Below are 17,317 nucleotides of genomic sequence, written 5' to 3' on the forward strand. Positions count from 1 at the left end.
TAGATGCAGCCCAACAACATCTGGATGCCTTGGGGTTCTCCAGTCTTGGTCTAGAACATGAATTCCTGCAAGAGAATCTGTTACTCTTCTGCTCTGTGTTGGGTTGAGGGAAACACACCAGAGAGGAGAATCTCCTACACATGTTCTGTTTAAGTGAACAGAAGGTTTACAAAAGCACAGGTGTCTATTCTTAGGGTTGCAAGAGTTACTAAGCCCTATGCAATATTGACCCCCATACTGCGTTCCCCCACCCGAAAAGTCGTATGTGGCATGATGCTAAAACCTCTCTATCTATCATTTAAGAATGTAGGGGAAGGGATGCAGCTCAGTTACAGAGCATCTGCTTTCCATGCAAATGACCCAGCACATCCTCAACCCTCTGGAGAAGATTTGGAGGATGCAGGGAGGAACGAGGAGAGGAGAGGAGAGGATGGGGGAGTTGCATTACACAGCTAATGCTAATTGTATGAATTGCTCCAGGGCAAAAAAAGAGCACTTGGGCATGAATGGCTGGGGCTGTGCAGCCACACTGGCAGAAATGATATGGCATTCCTCCAGTGCATCAGTGCCTCCCACCCTCGTTGTCACCTTGTCTGCTGCAGCCACATTCAGGTGGGCCGTGCCAGGAAGATGTCTCTGCCACACCACTACTGCCGTTCACCCAACCCCCACTTTCCTGCCCATCTTTATCCTTACTTATTATGTACAATATGTACCATACTGCCCTTCATAGGGCAGTTCTAGGATTTCCTCTGTGTTGAATTTTACATGATAAACATTTCAGGGACCTGTTGGAAAGAATGATGGCGATGATGTGGGTGCTCAATTCCAACATGTCCTTCTAGCACATGAATCAGATCACCGGCTCAGTGAATTTGTGAGCTAGGAATAAGGGTGTGTGCATTTTCATTCCACATAGTGGGCTATAGTCACAAATACTGGTGTGTGTGCGTGCATGTTAAGATGGTCTTGCTTTTTCTAAGTGGTGGGATTGTGGCAGAGGGTGGAATGGAGCATTTTTTTAAAAAGCCCTTTCATCAGTTGAGAGTAGGTGTATATGGAAGCATTGCTGTCTCAAGTTGGGTTGAACAGGGTTCTGATATGCCACCGAGCCACCATTTATCCAAGCACAATACTGGTGCCTCCTCCAGAGGCCTCTCATTCCTACAACTGCAATATGTCTCTGGGCATACTTTGATGATATACATATTGCTGTTGATTTTGTCAAGGCAAATTAATGGCTGTATTTGCATTGTACATTGAGTATTCTGCTCAAATGTTTAACTCCAGAGTAACGATTGTATTGCAATTAAGAATGATAAACATTTCCTTCAGCTCCACATAATCAATATTCATACACTTGTTTAAATAGCCATTCTCCAAACGGGACTGACCAGCGGCCTCTTTCAGCAATTAAATTAACATTTATTTTATAGGATGCATATGCTGTGTTGGATCCTACATACCTCTCTCTCTCTCTCCACTCTCTAAGTACTATCCTCAGAGGTAGAAATACCCCAAGGAGATAGAAGTCTTCATTCTAATTTTCCCTGTAATATATCAGCATACTTGAGGATATTTTTCAAATTTGTCACTGAACATGCCAACTACTAATGAATTTAAAGCAATCAATAATATGGATTATCACATCCAGACTCTTTCTCTGAACAATAAAAAAAATAGAAATCTCAAGGGACTGCTCTATACATTATGGATGCCAAATGAAGGTCATGTTAAATCATTCCCTGGTTGCTGTTGCCATGCAGCCAAGAGTACCTGAGCACACTATCTGGATAACACTGCCTCTATCCCTTTTGGGTGGAGGGGAAATAGATGGAATGATGAAAATTGCAGAAGATTGCACACCATTCAGTAGTTACTCCAAAGTGTAGCACTGGTTGTTTTGTGTAAATCCATACATAAGGCTACAATACATTTCTCACCAGCAAAACTTTCCTCTATGGTCTGAAAACCCATGAGGGTCATGCTCTAGCTGAAGCTAAGCAATTCGATGTCTGGGTCTATTCAGTTCCTTGGGAACAACCACTTGTTTGCTGCCTTGGTTCTGTGATGGAAGAAAGTTGGGATATAAATGTAATAACATCAGTATCATGGTTTATTAACTGATTCACCCCAGTCTTCTGTTGCAGCTGGTCACATGGTTGGGATGAGGTGGTGGGTGCTGTTTTCCTTTGGCTTATTTGTGAATCTCCACTAGCTCAGAGCCCAGGAACTCTGTTCTTTTGTTCTTTGCAGTTTATGCATCCAATGACATGTCTAGGAAAAAAGGTAAAGGACCCCTGGACGGTTAAGTCCAGTCAAAGGCAACTATGGGGTTGCGGCGCTTTCAGGCCGAGGGAGCCAGCATTTGGCCACAGGCATCCTTCCGGGTCATGTGGCCAGCGTGACTAAACCGCTTCTGGTGCAACGGAACACTGTGACGGAAACCAGAGTGTACAGAAAAGCAGTTTACCTTCCCGCAGCAGTGGTACCTATTTGGTATCTACTTGCACTGGTGTGCTTTCGAACTGCTAGGTTGGCAGGAGCTGGGACAGAGCAATGGGAGCTCACCCTGTCATAGGGATTCAAACCACCGACCTTCCAATTGGCAAGCCACCGACCTTCTGATCGGCAAGCCCAAGAGGATCAGTGGTTTAGACCATAGTGCCACCAGCAGCCATATGTCTAGGAAGAACTGGACAAGTCACTACTTCCCATACCTAGTAGCACTGAACAGAAGGAAGGCAAATAATCCCCCTATTTGGGTGTCTGTGCCTGTGGTTTTATGTCTGTAAGGTGGGATTCTGATGTAGAAGGAACTGTTGAAGTGGGTCTCTTTGATAAGTTGATGACCCTAGTCTGTTATGTTTCTCTTTACTTGACTAAGGAGTCCAGGTGACCAATCACAACAGAAAATACTAGTGAGTGATGCTTCTAGAAGAGGGCAGGCATTGCAGGTGATTTGGATCATTTCCAGACTTCCGGGTTGGTGCCTCCGGCCAGTGGCGTAGCGTGGGTTGTCAGCACCCGGGGCAAGGCAAGTAATTTGCGCCCCCTAACCCGTGGATTTGCACCCCCTAACCCGTGGATTTGCGCCCCCTAACCCTAACCCCCAGATGTTGCGCCCGGTGTGGCCGGCCCCCCTGCACCCCCCACGCTACGCCACTGCCTCCGGCAATGGTGGAGTTCCTCTGATCGGGAGGAACTTGCCCCATGGGAATTTGGGTCTATACCGCCGTGGCGAAGGTGGAGACCCGTAAAAATCACAGGCGGGAGAAGCCTGTGAACGTGGGATTCGGCGGGCACCTTTTGCGCCTCCCCTACTCGTGGGGGAACCCGATTTTGAGGACCCGAAGTGACGTGGGGTGAGTGGCGCGGTGCTTCGAATCGTCTGCTTCTTCCACGGAGCAAAGCTGCATAGCTGTTGCCGGAGAGCACTGACTTTTTCCTGTGGACAATTTGACTCCAAAGTAATTACCCGTGAGTAGAGCTGATACGGGAGAATCGGATTTTAAACGTTTAATTGGGCATCGAAATGGGGAGGTTCAAAACAGGAAGTCCACCTTTCCTATTTGTAAATAGACTGAGGCAAGGAGTCTGTAAACTGAAGTCTTGGAAAGCCTTTTGTAAAAGATTAAATTTCCATCGGCAAAGAGTATAAAATTCCCCTTGGAGGCAGGGGGGGGGGGATTTGTGGACTGAGTATACCTGCAGGAGAGAGTAAAGAGAGTTAAAATACTGCCGCTCTGACCCTGGAAACGGGCTGCTAGTAGGACTGACGTTTTGGAATGTCCATTGACAGCACTTAGAAAGTTCCTTGACAGCTAGCAAAATAAGAGAGATATATTGTTTCTACTGTTTCCGGCTGCTTCTAAAAAGGAGTAATAAAGTAACTGAAAACTGAAACTAACTTTGGATTGTATGAGTTGCGCTTAAAGGTGACATTCTTGATTATTATAAATAGAAACTGTTTCCCCCTAGTGGAAGTTTCTGAAATTGGTTACTTTATAAGAGCTGGGCTAGGGGAGTTTCTAGCTGCAAGATAAAAACTGTGTGACTCTGAGATTGACCTTGAATCTCTCAAGTGTTATGGCAAATGGAAAGGAAAGAACAGATGAAATGTCAACAGAAGAGGCCTTAGTGGTCGCATTATTGAAAATAAATGACTCGCTGGAACAGCTTCACAAGAAAACAGAAGTGATGAATGTGAAAGCAGACGCTGCAAATAATAAAATTGATTTAATTGTAGAAAGTTTAAATAATCTGGGACAAAAGGTGAACACCAACACAGAAACCACCCAGAAATTGACACAGGAATCTACTTTAATACGGCAAACTGCGGATGAAGTCAGGGAGAAAACCTTTGCTGCTGAATGTAAAACAACACAATTGGAGTGTGAGAGAGCCCCGTACATTCAAAAGCAACTTGACGAACATAAGCTGACATTTGTTATGATGGAGCTTAAAGAAAAACAGATGAATTTGAGGATCAGAACCCCACCAGAACTGGGAAAGGAAAGTTTGACAGAGCTTCAGGAGGAGACAGAATCAACATCGGCTGAGAAAGAGAGATTTTGGGGGGTCAGTAGGACCGCCAAAAATGTGAATTTACTTAAGCGTAACTGTGAAGGATGTTGGATTGAAGAGAAGGGGGATTGGGAAATATGGACAAATCTGAAGTTGTTATGGTTGGGCCGAGCTGTTGTGGTGGGGATGAGGGTTGCTGTGTTGCCGGGGATGTTGCTTTTGTGTCAAAAAGTGCAAGTTTTGGATGGGAGGGATTGTTTCAGGAGGTGGCAGAGGGATGTTCCTGGATTGGTTTGGCAGGGCAGGAAGCCTCGAGTAAAACTTAAGATATTGACGGATGCTAAAGAAGGAGGTGGACCTGCCCTGCCAGACACCTAAACTTTGTTGTGAATCATCTGCTTTTTGCTGGCTGAGAGAATGGCTGTCTCTTAAAAGCACTGAAGTGTTGGATAATGGCAGATGAAGTTGATGGACTAGATGGAATTGGCGGAAAAAAACTGGCAAGATCCGAGACCAGGGAGAAGAGTCAGTGGAAGAAGACTGGGAAGAGTTTAAAGACTATTTATAGAAATATTGTAAAATTAATGAATGTTAGAAGAATGTTAGAATGAAATTATATGGCTTCAGTAGAAATGTTATAAGGAATTAAGCATAAATAAATTAATAGAGTATTAAAGGAAAATAAGGTTAAAAGGTGTTAAGATAATTATAGGATAGAAAACAGGGGAAGATGGTAAGGAATTGCTGAAATAATTAATAGAAGTGGAATACAAAAAGGGAGGTGTGAGGAGGCCATGGAAATATGGGAAAGAAAGATAAGATATTGGAAGTTTTTTCTTTTTTCTTTTTCTTTCTTTTTTCCCCTTCTTTCTTTTGATGCGTTTCTAAATTGTTTTTGTTTTGTTTTGTTAATTTTTATGTAGTGTTTTTGTATTATAATGTATTGTTTTTTCTTTTGCAAGTGTTTAAATTGTTGTAAAAGCAATAAATATTATTATAAAAAAAAAGATTTGGATCATTTCCAGCTCTACAGTTCTATTATTCCCTCTTCCCCTGGCTGGAGGTGATGTCAATGGAGTATAAGAAGAAAAAATGGACAAGAGCCAGAATTCTCTGGTGGTGAGTCCATGGCTATGGCTTTTGAAGAAGACTCCTAGAAACCCAATGCAGGAGCAAGATCTGCTGGAGTGTTGTGCTGTAACCCTTCTATCTTATCCTGAACCTGTACACTGTGGGATGTAATCCACTGGTACAGTCAAATGCAAAATTCCTTATTTCCCTAGAGTGGGCACAGGCAGGAGGACATCCAGTCAGTGTAACTTCCTGTTCCACTGATTGAATCATCCTCCCCTGCATGTGACCTGCGAGATGGGTGTGGTTCTGGCTCACTCCATGAAAGAGCCGAGTCATACAGCTATTTTCTCCAGCTATTTTAGTCTTGCAGTCTTGTCGTGTTCTATCTTTTGCTGCCATGCTGCTCTCCTGTAGCCATTTTGTTATCTTAATGTAATTTTCCTTTCTGCTGGCTCTCAGCCAGCAGCACATGAGTTCAGTCTCCCTATGAGATGAACTCACAGTTTATTATGTAGCCACTAAGTAAAGCCTGCCTTTCAGGGATCAAATCGTGAAATGAAATGTGAGTAAACTTTTTGTTACTTTACTCAGAAAGACTCTTGTGTCTTTATTCTTTTAAGAGGGATCTAAAGAGGATACCAGGAATAAACTTAACTAAGAGAGTCAAACGAATCTGCAAACTATCTTCCAGCTATATTGAGGGAAATCTGCTCTGCTACATCACTTACTAGCCTGGGTGAAGGAAGTATAATACTTATTCAATATATCCTTTCTTACTATCCTTAACATTCCCAAATATACATGTGTACATAAAATCATGAAGAAGCCAATGTATGCAGTGACCTTCTTTCCAAGGGAACCAAACCTGAGGTATGTGCTGGCATCCTTGAAATCACTTACTGCTAGGAAACTGCAGTGTGTATAAACATATTTCTTACTTTGGTCACCTGCATATGATTACCTGTATATTATTAATTGCTTAGCACATTGTGGCATTCTGCTAAGTTTGGTCAGGGGCCTGTGATATCTGTGCTGGTGGAACTCAAGTTGGACAATTTTAAGTTAGCCAAATTGCTACTATCAGTGTTGCTGTATTTCTGACTGCATTCCATTCTGTGTCTTAGACTTGCAGCTTTAAAAAACAAAAACAAAAAAAACCCTGTGATTTTCTTCCTTCTTATTTTTCGTCTTATTATAAATGTGTAAATCCATACTTAAGGCTACAATGAGTTTTCACCTACAGTAGGATTAAAATCCCTCTGTTTTGTAATTTAATGACTGACTGACATTTCTAAATTTAGTCTGATAATTCTTCCAAGGACAATTGGATTTCCTATGCAATTGTTTCCCTGTGATATGCAGCCCTCTGCTATTACTGTTTCTGAATAGCAACAAAAATTGCAATATGATCTGCTTTGGAATGCAAACATGTTTACTTTTTAACATTTGCTAGGAAAAGTTCAGTTTAAATTTGAGGATTGCGGAAGTAGGCTTCAAATGTCAGTAAGTAGCTTGGGTTTACATTATTACAAATTGAGGACATGACTTGGGAGTGAAAGAGCTCAGAGCAAAGGTTGCATGTGGGGCACAGTTCAGGACTGGGGAATTCATCAAGAATCCCAGGTATGTCTTAAACCTATCAAAGTGCAGAAAATAAGGTGTGTGGCAGCAATGCAAAGTAGCAGGGTATGGCTTAGGGGGAACAGGATTCAGAAACGGACCTGCGACTACTAGCATGACCAGTGTTCTGAATAGATTGTGATGCATCAACAGCATTTTTCAAGGGATGAACCTGGAAGCATCTAGTACAATCCACATTACTGCCTTGTTACTGCCACCTCTACCATGTGGCTCAAAATCCTTCAGTACTAAGAGCTCTGGAGAACCAACAAGTCAGAGATCAGGTTGATCAGGATAACAAGGAAGCCCACCTCCAGCAAGGAACACCTCAGTAGCAAGGTCTTGACTCTGTATCAAGGCTGTTTTCTAGCCATTTCTTGACTGTCACCAGGGCCTTGATCCAGAGCATGCTGGACACATGTCAGACTCTGAGATGATTGACCTCCTGCTAGCAGTGGACATGCCACTGCCTCTGCTCCTGGAGTGATCTTGGTGGGTCTGGAGCAGAGGAGATGCATTGATTTGTCCAAACCTATGGCATCTTTGACTAGGCCAGGCTTCCTCAACCTCGGCCCTCCAGATGTTTTGAGACTACAGTTCCCATCATCCCTGACCACTGGTCCTGCTAGCTAGGGATCATGGGAGTTGTAGGCCAAAAACATCTGGAGGACTGAGGTTGAGGAAGCCTGGACTAGGCTATCTTCAAGGGTTGTGGTCCTTGTCACCTAGATTATCATGGTAGTCACAGACAACTGAAAGGTTCATGTGCAAAGAGAAAGATTTTGGTCATGGCTAGCCAATATATGACATATGATGCAATATGATGTAGAAGTCCATGTCCTAAGTGTGTTTTGGGAGAGTCTGAGGCTCCATGGGAGTAGCAAAGAAAAGAAAAAGCACAAAATTTGAAATGCAATTGATAAACATAAAGGCAGCTGAGAGGATGTTCACGGAAGAATAAGCACCAGTCAGCCGATTGCAGAATGAGTGAAACCCCAATCAAGAAGTGCTGTTGGGAAGATAAAATGCTGATCAGGGCATGTTCTTAGGGACTATAGTTAGACAGCTTGAACACATGGCTGTACAGCTGAAATAGTAATAATTAATAATAAGGAAATGATACTTACCCCGTGCTGGTCACCTTATTAAAAGAAGGATATTGGGGAAATGGAAAAATCACAGCTGGACTCTACCTGGAATGATAGATGGATGAGATGCAATTAAAAAGAGCTCACTGCATTTCAGAAGACAGATTTTTTGAAAGGAGGAGCTGTCAAAATATCCCCAAGATCCATGAGACATAAACTATATGTGTAATTTTTTTCTGTCTCTCCAGCGTTTTCATTCTTTTTCTTCTAACTTAAAATATAGAGGCAGTATCCAGGGGAGAGGGGAGAGGATTCTTAACCCTTTGGCATCGAGTGTTTTCTGCCTCTCGAACTCTGCCACCAATACTGCCTTTTGCTCCTCTCCCCTACCCTTGTCTTCTGCTCCAGATGGCAAGTGTATGTTTTAGGTTTTTAACAATGAAATATAGTACAAATATATACCATACTTTTCCGTGTATAAGACTAGGTGTTTTTTTTTTTACTTTAAAAGAAGGTTAAAAATCTGGGGGTGTCTTATACACGGATAGTGCATATGCCCATTTTCTAAATTTGGCGTCCCCAAAAGTAGGGGACATCTTATACATGGGGGCGACTTATACACGGAAAAATATGGTATATAACTGAGTGACATATGGAATATGGGCCTCAGCCACTACAAATTATTCCACATGTTATTCAGCATTGTCTCAGCTGCTTATTAACTCCAGGCTAGCCAAAGGTAATTCTACCTCACCAGGGGCCACATGCAGTTCCCAAAATCTCCTCAAATGAGGATAGTTACTCCATCAATTGGATTCTGAGGAAAGATTTATAGGTCCAAACAACAAGCTTTGGAAATTTCCAATGAAAGGACCGCCCCCACCCCAAAGTTCCATTGATGTCACGTGGCCCCAGGCTCCCCTCAATCGTGGTGTGATACTTGCTGACAGGTTCTCACTCCTGCAGCATGGTGTGCGGCTTCCAGGTCAAGCAGAAGCCCCACATAGTGTGCATTGTAGTAAGCCAGTCTTGAACCAACCAGTGAAATGACAAACATAAATATGATAAGAGAGGCCTGGGGGCTGTGCAACTTTCCTAACTCAGCACAGGCAAGTTAGCAGAGGAGCTGCATCTGCCATTTCCACCAGCATCACCACCACCACTACTAATAAGCTGTGGTAGTGGAGAGGCATTTCAAATTCAGGGGAGCGGGAGGCTGATCAGCTCTGGCAGAAGGAGGGAGGTCAGTCGTAATGAGCAACTGTGAAGAAGAATGCAAATTGCACAAGGATTTATGAAGCCGTTTCTGCTCTGTGAGCATATTCCAGATAAGTCGAGTGTTAATAAGGCAGGCAAGTTTTTCAGCTGTGCCAGCTGTTATGAAGATGCTGGCACACTTTCCGAGTGGTACTTAGCGAAGGTTAGGCTTACCATGTCATAGCGCATAAATGAGCATAGGCATGTCCTGCCTCAATACACACGCATGCAGCCGGTTACAGAGCATGCTCAAATCACCATGCCATGTGAAGACAGGCAGATAGATAGATAGATCTTACACTTAAACATTTCAAAGCAAATTGAAGGGAAACAAGAGTACTAGGGGAAATGATGGGTGGCAAGATGGAGAGAAGGGGTGGGAACAGAAAACATAAATAAATCATCTCCAGGACATTTTGCTGCCTACAGCAGAATCCAGATGCTGCCTAAGACAGAGCTAATGCTTTTTTAAAAGTATTGCTAGATGAGTCAGAAACACAACTTCTTTAATCTCTCCTCGTGGTCATGGTGCCCCCTGAGGCAGGTTCCTTCAGGACATTGCAGGTCCAGATCCTGAAAAATGCATTCCATAGCAACCATTAGCCAATGTGGTGCCCTCTAGCGGCTATACATGTAACCACTGTGCTTTGCACAATTCTGGTGGTCAATAAGAGGGATGGTTTCCATTACGGTTTGGGGTGAGACATCAAACTGCTTTCAGCAAGAGAAATTGGAGTCTGCAAGGGAGTTGCTGACAATACATTCACACATGGTTCTTATCCCCCCAAAATCAGTTGCATAATATAAATCGCTTTAATATATATTTTTGTGTTGTATTTTAATGTTGGAACCCTCCCAGGGATGTTAGGGTGGAGGGCAGGTGATTAATGTTAACAGCAATAAAAACAACAACAACATTAATCAATTTCCATTCCAGCTTGAATAACAGATCTCCAACTTCTCCCTAGTTTCAAGCACAAAAACTATTTCAAGTGCAGTAACTTGCAGGTATCTTCCCCTACCAGTAAGAAGTGGTGATTTCATTTGCCCTTTCAATGAGAAAAAGCTTTCTTGTTAGTTACACTGAATGGGTTGTATGGGCAGATCAGGAATTGCATGAAGAGTCTGTGTCAATAGCTATTAAGCCAGTTACCAGCACCAAATACAATGATCTCTTCACACTAGCAGCTTGAATTTAGTTCTGAAGATAATTGGCAGCCAATGTGGTTTCCACATTGACAATTGCTGGGTAATGTTCCATCTCTCTGCTTCTTTCAGAGATTGGGCTGCAGACATGCAGCTGCAACCCTTACAGTCTCTGGGCACTGTCTAAAAATCACCACCACTGCCATTTTTGAACCATTAACACTGTAGCTGTAACAATAGTGCTAAAGTTGAAAGGATAGCAGGATGGTTTTGTGCATTGTATACCCCAAAGCACAACCAGATCAACATTGTGTCCCAGTTACCTAGATATGCATGATTGGATCTGGATCAGAGATTATGGTAACATGTTCCCTCTTCACCTCATTTGAACAATTCTGCACTCATTTACAAAGGAGTGTTCAGTAATCACAGGGTGGGGTGGTTGTTTATGGAAAAGTCGGACACGACTAAACAACAACAACAAATCCCCAGTTTTTATTTATATTAAATGTGTGCAGCAAACACAAGATTCACCTTGTATCTGTGGCATTTGAAATTCAGATTTTCTCTGTGTTGTTCCAATTCAATTCATTTTTTGTGTCTGAATCTGACCTGGTAAATCTGAAGGACTGTTTTGCTTCCATTGAGTATAAACGAGTATAAAAGTTTTTTTCCACATAAATTTCAGGCAGATTCATCAATGGGTTTCTGTGCACTTTTTTTGTTTTCTGTGATGAAATTTTTTTAGAGATGTATGATTTTAAAAAAACACCCCTCTTCTCGCCAGCCCTCTGGGCATTTCCCCAGTCAGCTTGGTTTTGTTTCTCAGAAAAGAAGAGGAGGGAAATTTGTGTATCTAACATTTTGGAAAAACCAAGTCCAAAAATAAACTCAGACCTTGACTACCAAGTGACCCAAATATGCCTTAAGGCACCTTGCTTGCTAACAGTGTGATCCAACTTAGGAATGTGAGATCATGATCTGAAACACTTCCAATTTATCCTTGTTGTTTGGGTATGCAGAGAGCTAATGCACACCCATATTCAAAATTAATGTATAGCATACCTGTACTGCTTTTGATTCACTTGCGTAAAAATCACTCATATTATACAGGTATAGAGAGAGATACTGGAAGCTCAACTTCCTTCTCTTTTCTTATTTCCTTTATCTGATCCTTTCTCTTATTTCTGCTGCCATTCTTCCTTTCAGCCAATGAGAACATACTGAGTTCTCAGCATGTGCCAGTCTGATGGGCCCATCTTCATGTTCATTGGACTATTACAATGAAATGATGTGCTTGGGGGTGGTGTGGGGCAAGTCTCCAGGTTCATTCAATCCTTCTTTGGAGTAACTCAGCAAATGCCTGTGGAATAATAGCAGGTTCTGGAACTGATCCAATAAATTGTCCTAACAAACCAACCAATTAATTAGAAACTATCTATCCAGGAGATCTCGGCAGCCAAGTGTGTGAGAAACATGCAGATTCAAAGGATGGGGTTTCTGAGACTGTCACCGTCATTATATGCTAAAAGATAGTGTCTAATTATAATGAAGGCAAACATTAGATCCAAATTCCTCTACATGCTGTGTACATAGCACAAAACTGACAAAATGAATCAGAGCTCTGTATCATCCTAATCCATGAACTTCAGAGATTTAAGCAGGTGCATTCTAATCGCAGGCTCAATGTAGTCATATTTATAATGCACACTGAGTTGTGCCATCCTCAAAGGAAGAGTATGCCCTTGTATGCACACACATGAGGTAGGAGGGGCTGTTGCTCAGTGGTAGAGCTTTGAATGCAAAAGATCCCTGGCAACTCTGGTTGAAAGGACTGAATGATGGGGAGGGGGCTGCCTGAGTCTCTGAAAAACACAGGCACTCAGAATGGATAATACTGGGCTAGATAGACAGTTCTCACCAAATAGGAGGCCCCTTCCTTTGTTTGTATGAATAAAGCAGTATAATGGGTTGAAATCACTTCAGGTGAGGGAATCGATTTTTAAATCCACTACTGTATATGTATGCATAACAAGTTGAAAACTAGTACAGTGGGGAACAGGCTGGATTAAAGCCTTTCTCTAAGACTTGTTCAGGTTTCTTGCCATTGCTGTGATATAAACGGTCATCTGTCCTACTTCAAGGGGGCTGTCAGAAGACAATCCTCAATTTGAAGGAGCCCTCTGTTTGAAAGCCTGTCAAGTTCTAGCGTTCTATCTGCACCATACATTTAAAACAGTTTCATACCACTTTAACTGCCATGGCTTCCCCCAGAGAATCATGGGAAGTGCTGAGTTGTTAGCAGGCCCCTATTTCTCTCACAGAATGGTGTAACTGTCAATCCCTCTTCCCAGAGGACTCTGGGAACTGTAGCTTTGTGAGGGGAGCTGGTGTGTTCTCACAACTCTCAGCAGCCTTAAATTACATTTCCCAGGATTCTTTGGGGGGAGCCATGACTGTTTAAAGTGGTATCATACTGCTTTCAATGTAGAACACAGATGGGGCCTCATTTGAAGATACAGAATAGAAGCTTTGGAATTGCCTATCAGTCACACGGGTCAGCTTATCATTCTTCATGGTGAGATGCATCTAATTTTTATTTAAATGGTAACTATTTAAAATATTTTTCAGCTGTACATATGAGTTACCAAATGGAAATATGTGACTTTTTTGGAAATACATTGTCTTTGTGGGGGTGAGACTGTGACCACCCTATTTTACTTGATGGGGGAGCAGTCAAAGTAGCACTTCCAAGCTTCAGCCTTCTTAAAAAATTGAGTCTACCATGTCCGTTCAGAAATCTGCTGCCAAGCCCTTGTTTATGCAGTGGGGCAGAGCTGCCCCAACGCCAGCACTGGTGTTGCAGGAGTGCAGGATTAGGGCATGACAAGGTGACAGTGAGGTTAAGGTTGCATGGATGCCCCAGAAGGAATGCTGGATTGGCTCTGCTGCTATACCTGCACAACCAGATCTCACAATATCCCATCCCTTCCCAGACCTGTCCATGTAAATGGCAGTGATGCTGATCAGGATGATAGCCCTGCAGTTCCACTCCACCACATGGCCTTCTACTGCCCTTTTCTTCTGCATGGACCAGGCCTCTCCTGTGGGATGTAGAGTCAGGCCAGAATAGGACATCCCATTTCTGAAGAGTTATGGGGAAGCATTCAACATAGTGCTAAGGAGATCAGTCCATCAGCATTTCAGCTTGCCAGATGGAATGATCTCCCCTCTTCTGCTCCTGCATGCTGTTCTGGGGTCCTCCCAACACCCCCATAATCAATTTGGGGGTTGTGGGGAGCACATGGGGGAAGAGAGGGGCAAAAAGCCCCACTGCCCTAGCAGAAGACATTTCAATGGCTTCCCCTAGTGGGACTCCTTAGTTAAATCTTGGACTCTACCATCAAGCAAACCTCCAGTTTGGAACCTCTTTGCCTTTGTGTTTATTTATTGATTAGAAACAATTACTGGAAGCCCTTCGTAGCCCAGCGAATCCATTCAACTTAATTTAGGATTCAAAAGATTGGATTTTGTTCCATCAATGTACTTTTCTCTACATACATTCTTATTGGTTTAAGGACTTGCTCAACACTTGACGCTTCCTCCAGAGCTGCAGCCCTGCCACTCACCTTACTTGAAGGATGAATATGGCCCTTGGGGAACAGCTAAAGCTCCTGCTATTTAAATATAGCTGAACACAGGCTTCATGACAGGGGAAGAGGAGAAAGGCAGGGGCCCTCCAAATGCAGAAATAGGAAGAATATGGCTGGGAGTTTGCACTCATCACAGGCATAAGAAGTCTGAGTGCGACATGTAGCCTTTGAAATGCACAGGGCCCGCTTTTGCACAATGTGCTTTTTCACAAAGTGGATTGCAATTGTACACACATTCAGGTAAGAGCATCATCTGAAGTGGCAGCTACTATCTGTGCTGTCTGTACACATGGGCGGGCATGTTTTCAAACTAGTGCGCAATGGTGTTTTCTATTCCTCTCCCTTCAATTAGTGTTTTCATTGTCTATATTTATCACAGACTTTCAAAGAAGAGGGGCTGGAAACTGGTGTGTCGACGTACTGATGTATAGTAGGATACAGAGGCAGCTAAGTTACCAATTTTGCCTATTTCATTCATAGACAAGTTAAACATGGTGAGGGGTGTGTGGCACAGCTCTGCCGATAGGTCTGCCCCAAAAGGAGGTGACCCGATAAAGCTCTCTCTGTGTGTGAATGCAGCAAGTGTTGGAGAAGTTCATTATTGGCACAAAGCAGATCACCACTGTTCCAGCAGAAGGCACTTGAGGTGGACAAATAGCATACCCCACAAGTGTCCCAGAAAAAAAGGGTCATCCCGCTTTTTCACACAAGAACACAGAAGCCACTGGATCACGTGATTTTGCTCTGAGATCTCGCAACAAAGCAAGCCCTTTTTTGGCAGGGTGTGATCTCACGCAGCACCCCAAACACATGTTTTTGGGCACCGTGAGAGCATGGCCCCGAAAAAAGCAGATCTTTTGGGTTATGTGATCTCACGCGTGTCACATGACTTGTGCAAGAGCACAGGCAGGAAGACATAGATTCTGGATTGGGGACTCAACATGCTGGAGGTATGAAATAGTGTGGCACAGGGACGACATAGGGATGGTGTTGTGCATGCAGCACTCCAAAATGGTGGTTGTACACAGCATGTGCACACTCTAAAGCTACAGTCATACCTTGGAAGTCGAACGGAATCCGTTCTGGAAGTCCAAAACGGATCGGAAACCAAGGAAGCTCCTGCAGCCAATCGGAAGCCGCAGAAGCCCTGTCGGACATTCGGCTTCCAAAAATAGTCGCACACTGGAACAGTCACTTCTGGATTTGTGGCGTTCTGGAGCCAAAACATCTGAGAACTAAGCTGTTTGAAAACCAAGGTACGACTGTACAGTGGTACCTTAATTCGTTCTGGAGGTCCATTCTTAACCCGAAACCGTTCTTAACATGAGGTGCGCTTTCGCTAATGGGGCTGCCGCGCCACCAGCACACGACTTCCGCTTGCATCCCGGGGCAAAGTTCGCAACCAGGAGCATCTATTCCTGGGTTGGCAGAGCTCATTACCTGAAACGTTTGTAAGGAGGAGGTTCCACTGTACTTAGAAAAGTGCTTCTAAGGCAAAGCCCATGCCTACATGGAACCTTTAAGCAATACCATTTCCTCAAGAGTAACTGTAGGTGCAGGGGGGCTGGCGGGGAGGGGTGCCGCCATGGACCTGGCTTTCAGCAGCAGCAGCACTTTCAAATACCAGGACGGTGGGGCAGTGAGGTCGCAAGGCCAAGGAAGCTACGTCTGGAGTGCTGCTCCTTCTTGCCACCACTCCTTTGTGGTGTTGGGAGGTGAGTATTGGCTTTCTTTCCTCTTGATGAGTTCCCCAGCGACACCTGGTTGGCCCCTGTGAGAAAGAGGATAACTGGACTCATTACACCTTAGATCCGGCCCATTAAGGCTCTTCTTCTGCTTTCCCATAGTTTCTCTTCTTCATTCTATTTTTTGTAGAAAAAAAATACATTATTGAATTTATTTGGGGAGGTTAAATACGGAGGTCACCATTTGCCTTGCAGAAATAGCTACCTTGGCAAGATGACAAAGCAACCAGAATGACAATTCAATCTGAGGTTTTATTTTTAGCTGTAATGTGCCGTCAGCTTGGATCCACAGTTTTAAATCTATAGTGTATTGGATAGTGTATTTTCATTTTGAAAAGCACTTTTAAGTGATAGATTGTTGTTAGGAATGAATAACATTTCCTGTTAATCAAACTGCTTTGAAACTTAAGTCATTTTAAAATGCATATTTATTTATTATCCTTAAATTATGATCTGCCTATGAGAAGGCTCAAGGTGCTTTGCAAAGAGTTCCCAGTGGTCTGCTACATGTGTGGCTCCCATTATCCAAATGCTCGTTATATGAAAATATCCAAATGTGAGGAGAGATTGTACAAACAAGTGACCATTTCCTCTTTTGCAAGGTTTCAGGGGTTTTTCCTGGGTTTTCTTATCATTTTGGTGTCAAGATTCCATGGTTGGGAATGCATTAGAACTTTCCCCATAGGAATCAATGAAAAACAACATGCAAATGCTTGCCTAACAAATGATTTCCTGAGAACTCATTGTGTTCGGATAGCAAGACACTTTTGTAGTTCAACAGAGCAGGCATCCTTAACATTTGAAGGCAAACATGTTTAGGGAAGTTTTTAATGTTCGACGTTTTATCGTGCTTTTAATATTCTGTTGAGAGCCTCCCAGAGTGGCTGGGGAAACCCAGCCAGATGGGTGGGGAAATAATAATAATAATAATAATAATAATAATAATAATAATAATAATAACAACAACAACAACAACAACAATAATAATAATACAGAGAGAATTCTATAACCTCATTCAAGTACATTTAACTTCCCAAAATTATGGGTATTAACAGCGTCTGGGTCTGAGGATGAGGATGCAACTGGAAGACATGATGGAAGTGTGGTACCAACCAAATCTTGCTGATCCATCTACTAAACATTTTGGAAATCTGCCTGTTATGCATTTGGATACTATTAACAACATTGTAACCAAATTTTGCATGAT

The 17,317-nt window shown here is 43.0% G+C and overlaps 1 long non-coding RNA gene across 1 annotated transcript; it reads right to left on the bottom strand.

Moving 5' to 3' along the window:
• Window positions 1-1,461: 1,461 nt before the first annotated feature.
• Window positions 1,462-13,152, bottom strand: LOC310704617. The gene is made up of 3 exons (XR_014524924.1): window positions 12,960-13,152; window positions 8,349-8,414; window positions 1,462-1,550 (listed from the first exon to the last, which is right to left on the bottom strand). It is a non-coding gene; the product is annotated as an uncharacterized lncRNA (long non-coding RNA).
• Window positions 13,153-17,317: the final 4,165 nt, after the last annotated feature.

Source organism: Podarcis liolepis (assembly GCF_965112155.1).
Source record: "Podarcis liolepis genome assembly, chromosome: 4".
Taxonomy (NCBI): Eukaryota; Metazoa; Chordata; class Lepidosauria; order Squamata; family Lacertidae; genus Podarcis; species Podarcis liolepis.